At 41.7% G+C, this 22,412-nt stretch overlaps 1 protein-coding gene across 11 annotated transcripts in view; it reads right to left on the reverse strand.

Annotated features, from left to right (window-relative positions):
* Positions 1-22,412, reverse strand: part of BMP4 (bone morphogenetic protein 4) — a 222,804-nt gene that overhangs the window by 92,112 nt on the left and 108,280 nt on the right. For 2 of the 11 annotated variants that reach the window (XM_081509387.1, XM_081509389.1), the window contains exon 2: positions 13,568-13,725. The exons of the other annotated variants lie outside the window; for them this stretch is intronic. The gene's annotated coding sequence lies outside the window, so the exon portion shown is untranslated. The remainder of the gene's footprint in view (positions 1-13,567; positions 13,726-22,412) is intronic. 11 annotated transcript variants of the gene reach the window in all.

Genomic DNA, 22,412 nt, shown 5'->3' on the forward strand with positions numbered 1-22,412 from the left:
TAGTAGACGCTGAAGAGATCAAGAAAAGATGGAAAGAATGCACAGAAGAACTGTACAAAAAAGATCTTAATGAACTGGATCACTACGATGGTGTGGTCAGTCACCCAGAGCCAGACATTCTGGAGTGCAAAGTCAAATGAGCCTTAGGAAGCACTGCTGTTAATAAAGCTAGTGGATGGGATGGAATTCCAGTAGGGCTATTCAAAACCCTAAAGGATGATGCCATCAAGGTGTTGCATTCAATATGTCAGCAAATCTGGAAGACCCAGCAGTGGTCACAGGACTGGAAAAGGTCAATCCTCATCCCAATTTCTAAGAAGGGTAGTAACAAGAATGTGCTAACCATCAGACAATTGCACTCATCTCCCATGCTAGTAGGCAATGGCACCCCACTCCAGTACTCTTGCCTGGAAAATCCCATGGACGGTGGAGCCTGGTAGGCTGCAGTCCATGGGGTCACTGAGAGTCAGACATGACTGAGCGACTTCATTTTCACTTTTCACTTTCACACATTGGAGAAGGAAATGACAACCCACTCCAGTGTTCTTGCCTGGAGAATCCCAGAGATGGAGGAGCCTGGTGGGCTTCCATCTGTGGGGTCGCACAGAGTCGGCCACGACTGAAGCGACTTAGCAGCAGCAGCCCATGTTAGTAAGGTCATGCTTAAAATCTTGCATGCTAGGCTTCAGCATTATGCGAACCAAGAACTTCCAGATGTCCAAGCTGGGTTTAGAAAAGGAAAAGGAACCAGAGATCAAATTGCCAACATTTGCTGGATCATAGAGAAAGCAAGGGAATTCCAGAAAAAACATCTACTTCTGTTTCGCCAACTACGATAAAGCCTTTGACTATGTGGATCAAAACAAACTGTGGAAAGCTCTTACAGACATGGGAATACCAGACCATGTTACTTGTCTCCTGAGAAACCTGTATACGGGTCAATAAGCAACAGTTAGGACCCTGTACGGAACAACTGATTGGTTCAAGATTGAGAAAGGAGTATGACAGGGCTGTCTGCTGTCACCCTGTTTGTTTAAGCTCTATGCTGAGCACATCAGGAGAAATGCCAGACTGGATGACTTACAAGCTAGAATCAAGATAGGCGAGAGAAACATCAACAACCTCAGATATGCAGATGATACCACTCTATAATGGTAGAAAGTGAAGAGGAACTAAGGAGCCTCTTGATGAAAGTGAAGGAGGAGAGTGAAAGAGCTGGCTTAAAACTAAATATCATAAACCTAAGATCATGGCATCCAGCCCCATTACTTTATGGCAAATAGAAGGAGAAAAGGTAGAAGTAGTTGACATTGTTCCTCTTCTTGGGCTCTAAAATCACTGTGGATGGTAACTGCAGCCATGAAATCAGAAGGTGATTATTTCTTGGCAGGAAAGCTATAACAAACCTAAGACAGTGTGTTGAAAAGCAGAGACATTTCTCTGCTAACAAAGGTCCGTATAGTCAAGGCTATGGTCTTCCCAGTGGTCATGCACAGTTGTGAGAGCTGGACCATAAAGATGGCAGAGTGCCAAAGAATTGATGCCTTTGAACTGTGGTGCTGGAGAAGACTCCTGAGAGTCCCTTGGACAGAAAGGAGAACAAACTAGTCAATCTTAAGGGAAATCAATCCTGAATACTCATTGGAAGGACTGATGCTGAAGCTGAAATTCCAGTATTTTGGTCATCTGATGCAAACAGCCAACTCATTGGAAAAGTCCCTGATGCTGGGAAAGATTGAGGGCAGAAGGAGAAGCATGTCAGAGGATGAGATGGCTGGATGGCATCACTGATGCAATGGACATGAACTTGGGCAAATTTCAGGAGATGGTGACAGACAGGGAGGTGGGCTACAGTCCCTGGGGTCACAAAGAGTTGGATACAATTGGGTGACTGAATAACAACATTTTAAAATAGCTGCTTTCATATACATGTTACAGTGACTTTTTTTGGTTGCCTAGCATCTGAAGTTCTGTCTTATCTTTGAGAAAGACCCAGTGTGTAACTTTCTAAGTTCCAAGATTCTCATTTTCTCTCCTCTAGTCACCCTGGGTAGGCAAACGTGACCCAGACTTTATCCAGTCGGACAATCCTACCTAGAACTTGAATACAAGCAAACAAGGAGAACAGAGCATTCATCTTGGATCAGAAGAGAGGGCACTACTGCCAGGGGCACCAGCTTGAGTAACCAGCAGCAGCTCTCGTATCACATCTGCAGACTCAGCATGATTCTGGCTGAGGCTCCCACTACAATGCTTCCTGACTGTGTTAGTTTCCTTGGGCTGCCATAACAAAGTACAACAAACTGGGTAGCTTAAAACTACCCAAGGATTGCTGACAATCCTTGGCGTCCCTTGGCTTGTGGTTGCATCACTCTAGTCTGCACATCTATCTTCCAATGGCCTTCTTGCCTGTGTCTTCTCCTGGGTCTCTTTGTATCAATCTCCCATTCCTTTCTCTTAAAAAGATGCCAGTCACAGGGTCAGAGACCACTGTAACCAAATATGACCACATTTTTAACTTGATTACATCTACAACGACCTTATTTCCAAATAAAGGTCACCTTCACAGGTATTGGGGATTAGGACTTCAACATGTCTTTTCAGTTCAGTTCAGTCGCTCAGTCGTGTCCGACTCTTTGCGACCCCATGAATTGCAGCATGCCAGGCCTCTCGGTCCATCACCAACTCCCGGAGTCTACCCAAACCCGTGTCCATCGAGTCGGTGATGCCATCCAACCATCTCATCCTCTGTCGTCCCCTTCTCCTCCCGCCCCCAATCCTACCCAGCATTAGGGTCTTTTCCAATGAGTCAACCCTTCGCATGAGGTGGCCAAAGTATTGGAGTTTCAGCTTCAACATCAGACCTTCCAATGAACACCCAGGATTGATCTCTTTTAGGATGGATTGATTGGATCTCCTTGCAGTCCAAGGGACTCTCAAGAGTCTTCTCCAACACCACAGCTCAAAAGCATCAATTCTGCGGCGCTCAGCTTTCTTCACCGTCCAACTCTCACATCCATACGTGACCACTGGAAAAACCATAGCCTTGACTAGATGGGCTTTTGTTGGCAAAGTAATGTCTCTGCTTTTAAATATGCTATCTAGGTTGGCCATAACCTTCCTTCCAAGGAGTAAGCGTCTTTTAATTTCATGGCTGCAGTCACCATCAGCAGTGATTCTGGAGCCCAAAAAAATAAAGTCTGACACTGTTTCCACTGTTTCCCCATCTATTTCCCATGAAGTGATGGGACCAGATGCCATGATCTTAGTTTTCTGAACGTTGAGCTTTAAGCCAACTTTTTCACTCTCCTCCTTCACCTTCATCAAGAGGCTCTTTAGTTCTTCTTCACTCTCTGCCATAAGGGTGGTGTCATCCGCATATCTGAGATTATTGATATTTCTCCCAGCAATCTTGATTCCAGCTTGTGTTTCTTCCAGCCCAGCATTTCTCATGATGTACTCTGCATATAAGTTAAATAAGCAGGGTGACAATATACAGCCTTGACGTACTCCTTTTCCTATTTGGAACCAGTCTGTTGTTCCATGTCCAGTTCTAACTGTTGCATCCTGACCTGCATACAGGTTTCTCAAGAGACAGGTCAGATGGTCTGGTATTCCCATCTCTTTCAGAATTTTCCACAGTTTATTGTGATCCACACAGTCAAAGGGTTTGGCTTAGTCAATAAAGCAGAAATAGATGTTTTTCTGGAACTCTCTTGCTTTTTCTGTGATCCAGCAAATGTTGGCAATTTGATCTCTGGTTCCTCTGCCTTTTCTAAAACCAGCTTGAACATCTGGAAGTTCACGGTTCACGTATTGCTGAAGCCTGGCTTGGAGAATTTTGAGCATTACTTTACTAGCATGTGAGATGAGTGCAATTGTGTGGTAGTTTGAGCATTCTTTGGCATTGCCTTTCTTTGGGATTGGAACGAAAACTGACCTTTTCCAGTCCTGTGGCCACTGCTGAGTTTTCCAAATTTGCTGGCATATCGAGTGCAGCACTTTCACAGCATCACCTTTGAGGGTTTGAAATAGCTCAACTGGAATTCCGTCACCTCCACTAGTTTTGTTCGTAGTGATGCTTTCCAAGGCCCACTTGACTTCACATTCCAGGATGTCTGGCTCTAGGTGAGTGATCACGCCATCGTGATTATCTGGGTCGTGAAGATCTTTTTTGTACAGTTCTTCTGTGTATTCTTGCCACCTCTTCTTAATATCTTCTGCTTCTGTTAGGTCCATACCATTTCTGTCCTTTATCGAGCCTATCTTTGCATGAAATGTTCCTTTGGTATCTCTAATTTTCTTGAAGAGATCTCTAGTCTTTCCCAATCTGTTGTTTTCCTCTATTTCTTTGCATTGATTGCTGAGGAAGGCTTTCTTATCTCTCCTTGCTATTCTTTGGAACTCTGCATTCATATGGGAATATCTTTCCTTTTCTCCTTTGCTTTTCACTTCTCTTCTCTTCCCAGCTATCTGTAAGGCCTCCTGAGACAGCCATTTTGCTTTTTTGCATTTCTTTTCCATGGGGATTTTCTTGATCCCTGTCTCCTGTACAATGTCACGAACCTCTGTCCATAGCTCGTCAGGCACTCTGTCTATCAGGTCTAGTCCCTTAAATCTATTTGTCACTTCTACTGTATACTCATAAGGGATTTGATCTAGGTCATACCTGAATGGACTAGTGGTTTTCCCTACTTTCTTCAATTTAAGTCTGAATTTGGCAATAAGCAGTTCATGATCTGAGCCACAGTCTGCTCCTGGTCTTGTTTTTGCTGACTGTATAGAGCTTCTCCGTCTTTGGCTGCAAAGAATATAATCAATCTGATTTCGGTGTTGACCATCTGGTGATGTCCACGTGTAGAGTCTTCTCTTGTGTTGTTGGAATAGGGAACACAATTCAGTGCACAAAATCTATGTTCCTATTGATTTTCTGAGCCTGGATCTCCAGCCATTCTAATCGTCTTGTGGGCCACCTCACAATATTTTCTTATAAACTCTTTTCTTATTTAAATCAGCAGAACTAGTGTTGTAGCTCCCCTACTTTAAATCTTGACCTGTCTAATCTCTCCCTCTATTTTCCTCACCTCCCTCCTGAAATTCTCCAACCATAGCTCTCTAGGGATGAGTTGAACTGTGACTTTATAATGGCAAAGGCCATCTATCTTAGGAATAAGGTAAGATGTCTATTCCACTCCCTGGATCAAGCAGTCTGAGCAAACGATAGCCCAGGTTCATGTTAAAAGAAGGACTCAGACTGACCAGTCCCAAATCTCTTGACTGAAATACCTGTAGAACCTATTGATTTCCTAAGCTGAAAGTTTGTTCTCAAGCTGCATCTACTTTGGTGCAGAATTTGACTAATCTTTGCCTCTGGATAAGGGTGGTATGAGGCCTATTTTGGTGGCGAGGACCACACCACTTGCATCAGATCCCATAGATATCACCCCAGTCTAATTTTCATTAGGTCATGACAGCAGCATCAAAGGGGCTAACTAGCATTTGAATTGTGTTTGGTCTAAAGTTTCCAAAGACTGATCAATACTATTAGGAACAATAACATTATGCCAGAAAGAGTTGCAGAGAAAACAAACATGGTGTTCTAAGAAACATGAAAATCAAAGGTAGATGAATCTAAAACGACAGCTCTGTGTCAATGACTTCAAGGAAATAAAAATACATTTTAAAATTTTGAATAAATCAACTTTACAAATGGCCATGAGGAGCAGAGCAGCAATGTTATTTTTTTGTTTACTCTGATTTGCTTCCTTTTATGGCCTGCACCTGCCAACTTCATAGAATTGTGGTAGGGCTAGGGATCACATAAGCTTGGAACCAACTGCCTAAGGCTCTCTTTGCCATCATCTGTACAGAGCCTGATTGAGAATGAAGCCAATCCAGGAAAGAAGAATCCAAGAGATATATACAAAGTTATTATTTCATTGGAGTCTCACAATCCAGCTATACCTAAAAATATCCATTATACTTACAAGTTATTGGAACCAATATATTCCTTTCTTGGTTTGTTTGTTCAAGCTAGTTTGAATTGCAGATCTAGCCTAACAATGACAATACGCTATCAAGTGTACATATCTGCTTTGACCTAATTCCTTTGGATGTTGTTGGCCAGAGAATACTGTGTCGAAAGGACCATGAATTTCAGCTGGGATGGTGGTTTCTGAATTTCTGTCTTCTGGCACGCTATTGGGAACATGCACATATGCATAGGCTAATGGTGAAGCACCTGCATAAGGCAATATTTTGACAAGTGTATGGGAATGACCTGAACCTCCCCCATTCATTCACATATTTACTCAACAAATCAGTAGTGGGCACTTACTATGTGCCAAGCCCAGGCGCAGGCCCTGGGAACTCAGCAAGGAAAAAAGAACAAAGCCCTGCCCTTGTGAAGCTTCCACTCTAGAGAAAGAAGACAGACAAAAGAAACATTTTAAAGTCGATATATGTCTGATAGTGATAAAATGTTATGATGAAAGATTAAATAGGGTAAAAAGGATAGAAATGCAGGGTGGGCATCTATTTCATATGTGATGAAATAGTGAGCCTTGTGGTTGTCTACAAAACGACACTGCCAAGCCAAGAAAACAATACACACGAGGCACTGAAGCAGGAATAGGTAGGGGGCCAATGTGGCTGAAGTGGAGGGAATGAGAGTGTGGTAGCAGACAAGGTGAGAGAAGTATTAGTGGGGAAAGGTGTGATGGAGAAAATTTAAAGACTTCATAGACCATTAGAAGAATCTGAGGTATTAGGGGACTTCCCTGGTGGTCCAGTGGTCCATGATCCCAATGCAGGGGGCACAGGTCCGACCCCTGGTCAGTGAACTAAGATCCTACAAGGGCCACAACATGGCCAAAAAAAAAAAAAAAAAGAATTTTAGGCTTTTTGTTATGAACTGATAAGAATTCCCAGGGTAGCTGTGAGCAAAGGAGTCACATAACCTGACTCAAAGTTTTAATGATTGTTCTATCTGCCATGTTGAGAACAGAAGCAAGGAATTAGCAAGCCAATTAGGGAGACCATGAAAATGGGAGTGCAGATGATAAGATATAGTTGAACTCTGAATATATTTTGAAGGTAGAGCCACCAACAGAATAGAATTTAAGCAGATGTTTTCATAAGTATCTCCATAGGCTGAGCAACTATAGAGATGGAGATGCCAGGTACTTTGAGACAATGGCTGTTTGAGAAGCACAGATTCAGAATGGTGGAAGAATGAGGAATGAGGTTTAGATATATTAACTTTGAGATGCCTGTCAGATACCTATCTAGAATAGATAGTGAGCTAAATGAGTCTGAAGGTAAAAGGAAATTTCTGGGCTGGAGACAAAGTATTTGGGAGCCATCAGAGTACATATGAATTTAAAGTCATGAGGCTGGATGAGATCAGCTAGGTATCGGGTCCATACAGAAAAGAACAGTTCTAAGGACTATAACCTTGAGCAGTATCTCAATGCTGAAAGAAAGATGAATAGCGAGTAAAGTAGGATGATAACCAAAAGGTAGAAGCTAAGTGCAAAAATATTTTTCAAAAAAGAGTGGCTAATTAGATCAAATGCTGAGATAAGTAAGATGAGGACTAATAATTAACAACTAGATATAGCTACACAGAAGTCACCGGAGTGGGTATAAAAAAGGAGGGAATAAGTCATACACAGTGAGTAGAGACAACTTTTTCAAGGATTTTATAGTATAAAGAAATAAGAGAATTGGAGCAACATTTAAAAGACATGTGGAAACAAGAGAGAAATTTAAGCTGGATGGTATTTCAGCACATTTGTATGCTATGGAAATGATACATTACAGAGAGAAAACTGATGTGAGAAGGGGAGGGGACATTGCTGGAGTAATGCTTTTGAATCCTGAATATTCATTAGAAGGACTGATGCTGAAGCTGAAGCTCCAATACTTTGCCCACCTGATGCGAAGAGCTGACTCTCAGAAAAGACAAGACCCTGATGCTGGGAAAGATTGAAGTCAAGAGGAGATGGGTACGATTGAGGACGAGATGGTTGGATGGCATCACTGACTCAACGGACCTGAGTTTGAGCAAGCTCTGGGAGATGGTGAAGGACAGGGAAGCCTGGCACACTGCAGTCCATGGGGTTGCAAAGGATCGAACACAACTGAATGACTGAACAACAATGCTCTTGAGTAGGCAAGAGGAGATAGGATCTAGTCACAAGCACAGGAGTCAGCCTTAGATTAATATATTGATCACTCATGTATTCTAACTGAAGAAGAGGCAGAATATAAAGGCAAAGGTGCAGATAAGTGGGTAGATGAGGCAACAGGCTCTTATATAAATCCTCTTCTGCTTTGTTTTTCTCAGGAAAGTAGGACACAGATTTATCATTTGAGAGTCAAGAGAAGGGGAAAAGTTTGAATGGTTTGAAGGAAGATGGAAAGACGTGAAACAGTTACCTAAGAAAGGAAGGGAAAGATCAGAGTAGGGAAATGCAATAGGATCCCTGGGCAGGACTGAGAGCCCACATGAGGTCAAAGGTCATCTTCCTGCTGTGCATTTGAACACTGTGGTGAAAAGGGTGATGTCCATAAGGGTTCAGAGTAAAGGGGAGAGAAGTGAGCAGTAATTTCAAAGTCAACTAACTCACTAAGCTTTAAGACAGAGAAGCAAACAGGTCCACAGTTCACATATGAAAAGTGCCTGGAATCTTAGAGGCAATTAGATATAATTGGAACATATTCTTAGAAATAAAATCAGAGAATTTAAGAGATTAAAATAAAAATGATCCAAGTGATTTTCTTGTCTGAATCCTTCATTTTATAACATTTGAAACCAAGGGCCTAGAAAATTAAATGACTTTCCCAAGACTACACAGCTAGTTAGAGGCAGAGACAAATCTAGATGTCAGTTCTCTGTCTTCAACCACTAGTCTTCCCGTCCTCCTTTACTGGCAGGGTACAATGAAGTTTCAGGCTGGTCCATTTGTCTCATTGTAGGTTTCAGCCTTCCTTTCTCTGAGCATTTCTGAGCTCTGTTCCATGATTCCCATCTTCTATAATGAATCCCCCTTGCTATCTCTCAGTATCACACAGCTTCTCCCAGTTCTTCAGCCAAGTATGTACTTTACTGAAGCTTTCAGTGCACTAGGCTGGGTCCAGAGCCCAGAATTAGGAAATTACCGATGGAGCTTCACCCAGAAGGAAGGAAGGGGAATTACAGAATGAGCCTCTCAAATCCTGCTGCTGATTTCCTCAGACTCACCAGACAGCACCATGGTTTTCAGGTGCCAGTGACAAAGGTATGGCATTCTCTTAACCCTGCTTTCCTTCTGTCCAGGGGAGGGCTCGAGACTTTTCAAGTTACAAACTGTATGTGCTCATTGGGCCAACAAATGCCAAACTTTTGCATTAAGAAGAAAACAGATCTGAACCAACAAGCTTGCAGATAGCCTGCAGCCTGTGTTCCATCTGAATACCATTTGAACATAACTGGTTAAAGTTCTTCCAATGATGGCTTTTGTTATCTATAAAATTAAGACTAAACCAGAGATCAAGGAATTTCAACTGGAAGTTATATCCTGTCTCCAGTCTCCCATCTTGGTGTAATTTAAGTGAGTTAAAGACCCCTTTAAATTCACTTATTTAAAACAGATACTCATTCAAAGAAGCACTCTATAAACATTTGGCACATCTTGATGAGCCCTTCAATTGTCCTTTAAAGGCAGTGGAAACAATCTCAAAAGCAATTACTTATGCTCTCCTCCAAGAAGTTCATTAATTGGAACGAGGGCTCTGCCTCTGGCTGAGGGTACCCTCTCCACTCTTTAATGTCTCACAATTGTCCCTTCTGAGGAACAGTAGTGTAGTTCCAGGAAATTCTTTTCATATTTAGAAATTATTTAGATAAAGAGGTAAAGGATGTTGAAGGGGACTAGGAGTTAACATATGATACAAAAGGATAGGGTCTTAAATCTGCCCTCCCTTCTCCTGTTTAAAACAAACAATTGAAAAATGGAGAGAAATCTATGCACCTTCATATCCTCCCACATACTGGGCGAGACATCAGGAATAAAATCCCTGAAGTAAACCTACATATATAAAACATGGCCCATGCCATGCCATGCTCAGTCACTTCAGTCATGCCCAACTCTTTGTGACCCTATGGACCCGTAGCCCACCAGGCTCCTCTGTCCATGGGATTCTCCAAGCAAAAATACTGGAGTGGGTTTCCATGCCCTCCTCCAGGGGTCTTTCCAACCCAGGAATCGAACCTGTCCCTCTTATGTCTCCTACATTGGCAGGTGGGTTCTCTACCACTAGCACCACCTGGGAAGTCTAAAACAAGGCCTACATACTCTTATAAAGATTAAAAAGGATAAATCTGTGGCAAAATCATCTTTGTCAACACCCACCATGCCAATACTAGAGGACTGATAACCAAGACATATCATATTTTAAAGAATCAATCATATAATCTACTTGGAGGATAGTTTTGATTTTATATAGTTGTCCATAGCTTTTGGTCAACAATTCTACCTTCACAAATAAGGGAAATAACCATGAGCAGGAAAAGATTTAACTATAAAGATGATTTCAGCATTATTTATAATAATGAAAAATCAGAAAACGCATAATAAAATACTGGTATTTCCATATTATGAATTATGCAGCAACTGAGTGCTATTACAGAAGAGGTAAGATATTCATAATGCATTAAGTTTTAAAAGTATCAAAACAGTATGCACGGTAAAAAAAAAACATAAAATATATACATATCCACATATATCTATATATATATATATATAGAGAGATATTCATAGAAAAGAGACTAGAGAGGAAATACACTAAAGTATTAATAGGTGAGAGAATTATACAAAAATTTTGTCTTCTTTTGTCTACCTCTGCTTTCTTATCTTTCCTATGTTATCACTGTCACAGATTGGGTTCCTTTGGGAAACAGTTTCTGAGGGAGAGATTTTCATGTTCTTGGTAACAACATCCACGGGGACTTCTCTGCAGAATCAACACCTATAACGAGTGAGGGAAGCAGGGCCAGACAGAGGGAGAAGTTGAGCTGTACTTGGAATAGAGACTCAACAGATTCCATAGGGACTATAAAGTTGGGACGGCCCTTGAGAGAGGGCCTGAACTGAGGCTAGAAAACTGCTTTTTTACTCCTACTTGGACAAGCCACTGAATGTGTGCTACCCCAGGGAGGAGTGTAACCTATGAGAGGAGCTCCCTTAAGCTGAGAGCAATGCCTGGTGAAGAACTCAACGGTAGGCTATTTGCAGGTAGGACTGGTGCAGCTGGGAAAATGAGCGTCTAAATCTTTCAGTGGGTGTGAGGAGTTTGGGAAGCACAATACAGAATCTACTATACTACACTTTGTGCTCACTTTCTTTATTAAATTTACACCATCTGGGAACAACTCCTTTCTATTCCTAGGGAAGCTTTCAGTATTAAGGTTAACCAGACAAACAAGGCCTAGCCCTTGCAGTTGGTCATGGGGTGGTGATGTTTCCATCACCTTCTTCCTCTATTTCCCAACTTAGTTCCCTCTCACTCTCAGCTACCATCTCTGTTAATTTAGATGGCTTACCAGGCAGAGGATGTGAGGGCCTATACTATCAACCCTGGAGGTCTTAGTCACCATGAACTTCCAGGCAATAACGGCAGAATTTGTATATCTGCTAACAAAATTGAGCAAGGAATACCAATAGACAACTCAGAGGATCCAAAGATATTCTTCCCTGAACCCACTCTTCCTACTGACTAGAGTCAATTAACCCCGCCATTCAGTTCAATTCAGTTGCCCACTCGTGTCTCTTTGCGACCCCATGGACTGCAGCACACCAGGCTTCCTTGTCCATCACCAACTCCCAGAGTTTACTCAAACTCATGTCTGTCGAGTCAGTGATGCCATGCAACCATTTCATCCTCTGTCATCCCCTTCTCCTCCTGCCCTCAATCCTTCCCAGCATCAGGGTCTTTTTCAATGAGTCAGTTCTTTGCATAAGGTGGCCAAAGTACTGGAGCTTCAGCCTCAGCATCATTCCTTCCAGTGACTATTCAGGACTGATTGCTTTTAGGATGGGCTAGTTGGATCTCCTTGCTATCCAAGGGACACTTAAAGAGTCTTCTCCACCACCACAGTTCAAACGCATCAATTCTTCTGCGCTCAGCTCTCTTTATAGTTCAACTCTCACATCCATACATGACTACTGGAAAAACCATAGCTTTGACTAGACAGACCTTTGTTGGCAAAGTAACGTCTCTGCTTTTTAATGTGCTGTCTAGGTTGGTCATAACTTTTCTTCCAAGGAGCAAGCATCTTTTAATTTCACGGCTGCAGTAACCAGCTGCAGTGATTTTGGAGCCCCCCCAAAATAAAAGTCTGTCACTGTTTTCACTGTTTCCCCATCTACTTGCCATGCAGTGATGGGACCAGATGCCATGATCTTAGTTTTCTGAATGTTGAGTTTTAAACCAACTTCTTCACTCTCCTCTTTCACTTTCCTCAAGGGGGTCTTTAGTTCTTCTTTGCTTTCTGCCATAAGGGTGGTGTCATCTGCATATCTGACATTATTGATATTTCTCCCAGCAATCTTAATTCCAGCTTGTGCTTCATCCAGTCCAGCATTTCTCATGATGTACTCTGCATATAAGTTAAATAAGCAGGGTGACAACATACAGCCTTGACATACTCTTTTCCTAATTTGGAACCAGTCTATTGTTTCATATCCAGCAAGAGTTCTAACTCTTGCTTCTTGACCTGCATACAGATTTCTCAGGAGGCAGGTCAGGTGGTCTGGTATTCCCATCTCTTGAAGAATTTTTCACAGTCTGTTGTGATCCACACAGTCAAAGGCTTTGGGATAGTCAATAAAGCAGAAGTAGAAGTTTTTTGGAACTCTCGCTTTTTCGATGATCCAACGGATGTTGGCAATTTGATCTCCGGTTCCTCTGCCTTTTCTAAATCCAGCTTGAACATCTGGAAGTTCACGGCTCACGTACTGTTGAAGCCTGGCTTGGAGAATTTTGAGCACTACTTTGCTAGCATGTGAGATGAGTGCAATTGTGTGGCAGTGTGAGCATATCTTGGCATTGCCTTTCTTTGGGATTGGAATGAAAACTGACCTTTTCAAGTCCTGTGGCCATTGTGGAGTTCTCCATATTTGCTGCCATATTGAGTGCAGCACTTTCACAGCATCATCTTTTAGGATTTGAAATAGCTCAACTGGAATTCCATCATCTCCACTAGCTTTGTTCATGGTGATGCTTCCTAAGGCCCACTTGACTTTGTATTCCAGGATGTCTGGCTCTAGGTGAGTGATCACACCATCATGATTATCTGGGTCATGAAGATCTTTTTTGTATAGCTCTTCTGTGTATTCTTGCCACCTCTTCTTAATATCTTCTGCTTCTGTTAGGTCCATACCATTTCTGTCCTTTATTGTGCCCATCTTTGCCTAAAAATTTCCCTTAGTATCTCTAGTTTTCTTGAATAGATCTCTAGTCTTTCCCATTCTATTGTTTTCCTCTATTTCTTTGCATTGATCACTGAGGAAGGCTTTCTTACCTCTCCTTGCTATTCTTTGGAACTCTGCATTCAAGTGGATATATCTTCCCTTTTCTCCTTTGCCTTTTGCTTCTCTTCTTTTCATAGCTGTTTGTAAGGCCTCCTCATACAACCATTTTGCCTTTTTGCATTTCTTTTTCTTGGGGCTGGTCTTGATCCTGCCATTAAAGAGTATTAACATGTAATACAAAGACCTTCACACTTAGTGCTCAGTTGCATAGATCCAGACACATTACTCTTATCCATATCTGCTCATCCTTAATCCAACTGTTCTCCTCCAGATCCCTGACTAGTCAGTCAAGCTATTTACAAAGGCCTACAAGTTGATATATGTTCTTCCTTTGGCCACTTCTCCTACAGCATAAGGTGGATGATGTGCTATACTGCTCAAAGCTATGTCCACTGAAAGAATTTCTCCTCATAAAGCCACATACCAACTCATCCACAACTAAGCTTGGCCTTTAGCCTCCTTTGTCAGCTTGTCCTAAAAGACTATATATGTCGCCAAGGGTATATGATGAGGGAGAGGAAGCTGCCATAGCAGTGGATGACATAAGAGTCTGGGCTATTTGCTTATGCAGTCTATTTGTGCCCTCTGGTCATGGCAGTGCCCAGTCCTGGATGTACCACTTCTATTTTATGATGGATTGCTGTTAGGATATCCCAACCTACGACTTGGTGGGTCTGACAGAATTTAGGTAATGATGAAGTTTGGCCACATGGCCACTCACATTCCATGATTAGGTGCTCTGTCTACCAGAACCCAGAAACATAGCAGAACCTAATTTTCAATTAACATAGAATTCTCCACTGTAGATGGAATAGCATTGCTATAGGTGTTCACATTGTGATTCTCCTACTGGGGCTTGCCCTGAACTCCACACAACATCACTCTTCACTGAAGACAACACCATAGGCCCTTTCAGATCATGTGGCCAAAGAAGCAGGGCTGTTCGCACTATGGCTTGGGTGTGCTACATATCCCTTTCCTGCATTGACCCCTACTCAGAGCTGGATAGTCAAAGCTATAGTTTTTCTAGTAGTCATTATGGATATGAGAGTTGGACCATAAAGAAGGCTGAGGGCTGAAGAATTGATGCTTTTGAACTGTGGTGTTGGAGAAGACTATTCAGAGTCCCTTGAACTGCAAGAAGATCAAACCAATCAATCTTAAAGGAAATCAACCCTGAATATTCATTGGAATGACTGATGCTGAAGCTGAAGCTCCAATACTTTGGCCACCTGATGTGAAGAACCAATTCATTAGAAAAGACCCTGATGCTGGGAAGACTGAAGGCAGGAGGAGAAGGGGACATCACAGGATGAGGTGGTTAGATGGCATCACCGACTCAATGGACATGAATCTGAGCAAGCTCCAGGAGATAGTGTAGGACAGGGTCACAAAGAGTTGGACACAACTGAGCAACTGAACAACAGCAAAGTTGAAAACCTTTCACATCACCTGGTTCCCAGTCATGTCATATACTCCTCTCCAGAATCTGACAAGCCTACCAGGCATTCTGCTTCCTTATTAGTGGTAGAAAGAGAAAAATGAAAAAATTTGTCTAGATCATTAGATTCCTGAAAACGTTACTGATATGCCAGGCCCCTGAACATTCATGAGGCTTATCTCTTACCTTTCATAGTATGTGTACCATACCAAGTCCTTCAACATATTCTCTGTTTCATAATCATCTAGTATGATTAACACAATGTAAACAATATCATGGATCAATACAATGTTCAATGGACTATCTAGAGAGTCCAGTGCTCTTCAGACTATATTATGACAGACAACTGATAGCAGAGTTAAACACAGCCATGGGACAAGACTGTAAGTGTATACCAATGTTAATCCCATGTGAATGCAAAGTGCTTCTGGTCTTCCTTCCTGATGAAGATGAAACAAATACATCTGCCAGATACTTGAGATCATGTTAATCTTTCCTAGCAAAAATACCACATCTGGCACAGCAGCTATAATTGGGACTACCATTTGGTTGAGCTTGTGATAGTTTACCCTTAACCTCCAGGATCAGTCTGACTTTTCATGGACTGGACTGGTAAACTAAGCAGAGCTATATGGAGATCATGACCCATGTATCCTTCAGATCTTTAAGACTGGCACTAATCTCTACAATTTCCTCTGGTATGCAACTGCTTTTACTTACTGCCTTGACTGGAAGCAGGGATTTGAGAGACTTTTGCTTGGTCTTCCCACATTGCAATAGCTCTTACTCAGAGGTCAAGGCATCAACATGGGGGTTCAGCCAACTACCATGCATGTACACTCCAATTATGCATTCAGGAGTTGGGGAAACAGCTAGGGAGTGACTCCACAGTCCCAGTGAACTCACTGTGAGCTAAACATGGGCCAGAGCTTCACTGGTCTTCACACACCACCTCTCTTACAGAGGGACTGTGATGACCCTTCAAGACTCAGTTATCAGCTTCAACCTAAATCCTTTGTTCAGCAGTCTTCCAATGTATCACTGTATGGTTACTCAACGAAATAGCCATAGATCCCTTTGGAGAAGGACTATAGAAATCATACTGTTTACCCTTGCTTGGATACAGGCTATGGGATTCTTCTTCCTGAGAACCACACCTTTCCTTCTAGCTGTAAATTCCAGGTCTACACACTTGCTCAAATTTGGAAGCAGGAGAGGGAGCATAGTCAGCTTTAACTAAGATAAATTTTATTAAATAAAGTTCACCCATTTTTCCATATAAAATTCAATGAGTTGTGACAAGGGTATATTTTCATTTTATCACTGTAATGAAAATACAGAAAATTTCTATCATCTCCCAAAGTTTCCCTGTGCCCTTTGTAGCCAATTCCAACCTCCTCTCCTCCATCCCCTGTCAACCACTTATCTACTTTCTGTTTAGAATGTCATTTATATGGAATTACACAGTATATAATCTTTTGTGTCCTTCTCTTAATATAATAATTTCATGTTGTTGTGTGTATCAGTACTTCATTTTATTGCAGAGTAGTATTCTATTATATGGGCCTCCCTCATGGCTCAGACAGTAAAGAATCTGCCTGCAATGCAGGAGACCTGGGTTCAATCCCTGGATCAGGAAGATTCCCTGGAGAAGGGAATGGCTACCCACTCCAGTATTCTTGCCTAGAGAATTCCATGAATAGAGGAACCTGGCAGATTACATGCGGTCATTAGAGTCAGACAAGGACTGAGCAACCAACACTTTCACTTTTTCATTCTACTATACAGACATACCACAATATGTTTACCAATTCATCAGTTGGTAGGCATTTGGGTCATTCCCAATGTCAGTTCAGTTCAGTCGCTCAGTCATGTCTAACTCTTTGTGACCTCATGGACTGCAGCATGCCAGGCCTCTCTGTCCATCACCAACTCCCGGAGTTCACCCAAACCCATGTCCATTGAGTCGGTGATGCCATCCAACCATCTCGTCCTCTGTCGTCCCCTTCTCCTCCTGCTCTCAATCTTTCCCAGCATCGGGGTCTTTTCCAATGAGTCAGCTCTTCGCATCAGGTGGCCAAAGTATTGGAGTTTCAGTTTCAACATCAGTCCTTCCAGTGAACACCCAGGACTGATCTCCTTTAGGATGGACTGGTTGGATCTCCTTGCTGTCCAAGGGACTCTCAAGAATCTTCTCCAACACCATAGTTCAAAAACATCAATTCTTCGGTACTCAGCTTTCTTTACAGTCCAACTCTCACATCCATACATGACTACTGGAAAAACCATAGCCTTGACTAGACGGACCTTTGTTGACAAAGTAATGTCCCTGCTTTTTAATATGCTGTCTAGGTTGGTCATAACTTTCCTTTCAAGGAGTAAGCATCTTTTAATTTCATGGCTGCAATCACCATCTGCAGTTATTTTGGAGCCCAAAAAAATAAAGTCAGTTTGGGGTTATTATAAATATTCTTTCTATGATCATTTGCTGAATGCAAATGGTCTTTGGATGGGCAGATGTCCACATCATTTCAAAATGATCACCATGAAAGATGCAGTTATGATCTGCCACCATACAAAGTTGTTACATAATTTTTTACTATTTTCCCCACACTTTACAATTCATACCCATGACTCATTTATTTTGCAGCTGTTAGTCTATACCTTTAAATCTCCCTCACCTATTTCTCTTCTCCTTCCTCCCCCCAGCAAACAGTTGTTTGCTCTTTCTATCTATTACCCTGCTTCTGTTTTGTTGTGTTAATTTGTTCTGTTTTTTAGATTCCATATGTAAGTAAAATCATACAGTGTTTGTCTTTCCCTGTCTGATTTATTTCACTAAGCATCATCTACCCTCTAGGTCCACCCTTGTTGTCACAAATGCAAGATTTTGATGGCTCAGCAACATTCCACTATATATATATAAACACTATATAAAAACACTGTATATATAAAACAGGATATATACATAAAACATTCCATTATTATACATATAGACATATATACAGCAAATATATCACATCTTCTTTATTCATTCATTGATGGACATTTGAGTTGCTTCCATATCTTGGCTATTGTAAAACAAAGCTGCAGTTAATACAGGGATACTTACATCTTTTCAAATTAGTATTTTCATTTTCTTTTGATAAATAGGAGAATTGCTGGATCATATGGTAGTTCTATTTTTTACTTTTTTGAAAAAATCCCCATACTGTTTTTCATAATGTGTGTATATGCTCTGTAGTGTTCGACTCTTTGACCTCTGATAACAAGGTAGGAGAAGGTATTATATGAGTCTTCTTGAGAGGGGTACCTGATGTACCAGCTTTGAGAGGATGGGAAAGGAGGGCTTCTCTCCTATACCTGTCGGGTTTGATGGTTGAAGGGGAGGAAATATGTGCTGCCTGAGCTCCCCTCCCTCCATTCCCTGGAGCTGTCGCATGGGGTGTCTGCCAAGACTAAAATGAAGTGTTCCAGGGAGACCTGCGACCCTTTGGACTATAGCCCACCATGCTCCTCTGTCCAGGGGATTTTCCAGGCAAGAATACTGGAGCAGGTAGTCATTTCCTACCCCAGGGGATCTTCACAAGCCAGGGATAGAACCTGCATCTCTTGCATTGGCAGGCGGATTCTTGACCACTGCACCAACAGCTACACCAATTTACATTCCCAGCAACAGTGCATGAGGGTTCCCTTTCCTCCACATCCTCACCAACACTTATTTGTTATTTACTATCTTTTTGATGAGAGCCATTCTGATAGGTGTGGGTGATATCTCACTGTGGTTTTGATTTGCATTTCCCTGATGATTAGCTATGTTGAGCATCTTTTCATGTGCTTGTTGGCCATCTCTATGTCTTCTTTGGAGAAATGTCCATTTAGGACTCCTGCAAATTTTTTAGTTGGGTTGTTTGTTTTTCTAATATTGAATTGTATGAGTTTGTTTGTATATCTTAGATATTAACTACTTATTTGATAAATCATTTGTAAATATCTTCTCCCAGTCAGTAGGCAGCCTTTTTGATTTGTTGATAGTTTCCTTTGCAGTGCAAAAGATTCTTAGTTTGATATAGTCCTATTTGTTCATTTTTGGCTTTGTTTTCCTTGTCTGAGGTGACATATGCAAAAAAATTACCAAGAGAAATGTCATAGAGTGTACTGTTTATGTCTTCTTCTAGAAGATCTATGGTTTCAGTTCTACATCTTTAATTCACTTTGAATTCATTTTTGTGCATGGTGTGAGAAAGTAGTCCAAGCTTGATTCTTTTACATGGAACTGTATAATTTTCCCAATACCATTTATTGAAGAGGCTGTCTTTTCCTCACTGTATATTCTTGCCTATACTGTAATAGATTTTTTAATTGCCCATATAAGTGTGAGCTGATTTGAGTCTGTCTTCTTTTTGAGTTGCAAGAGTACTTTCTGTATTCTGAATACAAGTCCTTCATCACATATGTGTTTTGCAAATATTTTCTCCCAGTCTGGCCTTCTTTATAATTTCTCAATAGTATTTTTTTTTGAAAAGCAAGGGCTTTTAATTTGAAAAAGCCGTTACCAATTTTTTTTTCTATGACTCATGCTTTGTATGTTTTACCTAAAAAATCTTTGCTTGATTCAAAGTCACAGAGGTTTCCTTTTTTTAATCTAGAAATTCGACAGTTTTTGCTTTAATGTTTAGGTCTATGATGCATTTCATGTTAATTTTGTATATAGCATGAGATAAGAGTCTAGTTTCATTTTCTTCTCCATATGACTATTCAATTGTTCCAGCACAATTTCTTTAAAACAATTGTGACTTTTTATTGAGGTCAGGTACCCTCAAATTTCTGATTCTCCATCTTTTATTTGTTTTAATTTTATAAATTGAGCAATCAGTCAGTCACTTCAGTTGCTCAGTTGTACCAACTCTTTGCGACCCCATGGACTATAGCAGGTCAGGCTTCCCTGTTCATCACCAACCCCTGGAGCCTGCTCAAACTCATGTCCATTGAGTCAGTGATCACATCCAACCATTTAATGCTCTGTCATCCCCTTCTCTTCCAGCCTTCAATCTTTCCCAGCATCAGGGTCTTTTTCAATGAGTCAGTTCTTCACGTCAGGTGGCCAAAGTATTGGAGCTTCAGCTTCAGCATCAGTCCTTCCAATGAATATTCAGGACTGATTTCCTTCAGGATTGACTGGTTTGATCTCCTTGCTGCCCAAGGGACTCTCAAGAGTCTTCTCCAACACCACAGTTCAAAAGCATCAGTTCTTCAGCACTTAGCTTTCTTTATAGTCCAACTCTCACATTCATACATGACTACTGGAAAAACCATAGCTTTGACTAGTTGGACCATTGTTGGCAAAGTAATGTCTCTGCTTTTTAATATGCTCTCTAAGCTGGTCATAGCTTTTCTTCCAAGGAACAAGCGTCTTTTAATTTCATGGCTGCAGTCACCATCTGCAGTTATTTTGGAGCCCAAGAAAATAAAGTCTCTCATTGTTTCCATTGTTTGCCCATCTATTTGACGTGAAGTGATGGGACAGGATGCCATGATCTTAGTTTTTTGAATGTTGAGTTTTAAGCCAACTTTTTCACTCTCTTTCATGGGAAAGACTCGGAGAAGGCAATGGCACCCCACTCCAGTATTCTTGCCTGGAAAATCCCATGGACGGAGGAGCCTGGTAGGCTACAGTCCATGGGGTCGCTAAGAGTCAGACACGACTAAGCAACTTCACTTTCCCTTTTCCCTTTCATGCACTGGAGAAGGAAATGGCAACCCACTCCAGTATTCTTGCCTGGAGAATCCCAGAGACGGCGGAGCCTGCTGGGCTGCCGTCTATGGGGTCGCACAGAGTCGGACACGACTGAAGCGACTTAGCAGCAGCAGCAGCAGCAGCATGGGAAAGACTAGCGATCTCTTCAAGAAAATCAGAGATACCAAGGGAACATTTCATGCAAAGATGGGCACAATAAAAGACAGAAACGGTATGGACCTGGACAGAAGCAGAAGATATTAAGAAGAGGTGGCAAGAATACACAGAACTATACAAAAAATAACCTCAGTGGTGGTTATCACTGACCTAGAGCCAGACATCCTGGAATGCGAAGTCAAGTGGACCTTAGAAACTGAACAATACCCCCTTTTAACTGCCCAACTACCTATATGTAATGCAGTGTCCATTCACTATGTCCGAAGTTCTTTGTGGGTCAGATTCTTTTGGCAGACACTCATTACAGTAACTGTACTCAATTCCTGTCAGAAGTATCACTTCTGACAGGTAAGTACCACCACCTGTTCTCTATCTAAGGGCCCTATTATCCCCATTGCTATCTGTGAGCTTAGTTTTAGAAAAACAGCTACTGTCAGACTCAACTCACAAAAGACAACCACCACTGAGCTCAACAGCTGGTATCCTTCTCACCGGCACATTCCATCTCATGTTGGTATATGGAGGGTTTTAGGCACCCTCCTGTGTAACATAGTTTGTTGGTTCATTTTTCAGCATTATGCAATATATCTATTCTAGAATAACCCCTCCTCTAAGCTTTTGACCCTTTCTTTTTTCCAACTCACTTAGGGCCATCACTGTCTGCAAAGACTACATTTCCTAGCATACTTGCCAGTGTTAAATCTTGTATCACAGGGAGGTGCTCCCATATTGATAAGCTCTCCTATGTCTGGCTTTTTGTTCCACTCAACACCCTCAGCATCCAGACCCAGGAAACTCCCCTGGCTCTTGAACTAATAAATGCATGGTGATTAGTTCTACAGCTGTCTCATTCCTTTACAAGCCCAGCATTTTCTTGGTGAGACTGGGCTGCGGCCTAATCATAGTTATAATCTAGCAGCCAGGAGTAGAAGTATATATAGATACTTGGTGGGAACAAATCTTTCAAGGCAGAGACCACTGGCTCAGCTTTAGGCAATGGAATGGCTCTAGGCTTAACAGAGCAGAGTGAGCCATGTTTGCAGGCTCAGAGGCTTCAAAAGGACCTCAGTTTTCAAGATTGAGTGCATCAACCTAGAATGATACTCCTTCCCAGCCAGAGCCCTGACCTTAGTATAGAAGACTTGCCAAGGTTGAGAATCCAACCTTCTGTGAAGCTCTGTTGTTCTGATAAGTAAATCCTGAGCTTAATCCTCAGGTTTTTTTATCCTCTGACTGCATAAGATAGTCTCTTTATATTCTATGAAGAAGCCCTCTGACTTTTACACTTAAACACATTGCTAATTCCCCTCAGTTAGAACTGGACATGGAACAACAGACTGGTTCCAAATAGGAAAAGGAGTACGTCAAGGCTGTATATTGTCACCCTGCTTATTTAACTTATATGCAGAGTACATCATGAGAAACGCTGGGCTGGAAGAAACACAAGCTGGAATCAAGATTGCCGGGAGAAATATCAATA

Source organism: Giraffa tippelskirchi, chromosome 7 (assembly GCF_054371585.1).
Source record: "Giraffa tippelskirchi isolate mGirTip1 chromosome 7, T2T-mGirTip1v1.2.pri, whole genome shotgun sequence".
Lineage (NCBI taxonomy): Eukaryota > Metazoa > Chordata > Mammalia > Artiodactyla > Giraffidae > Giraffa > Giraffa tippelskirchi.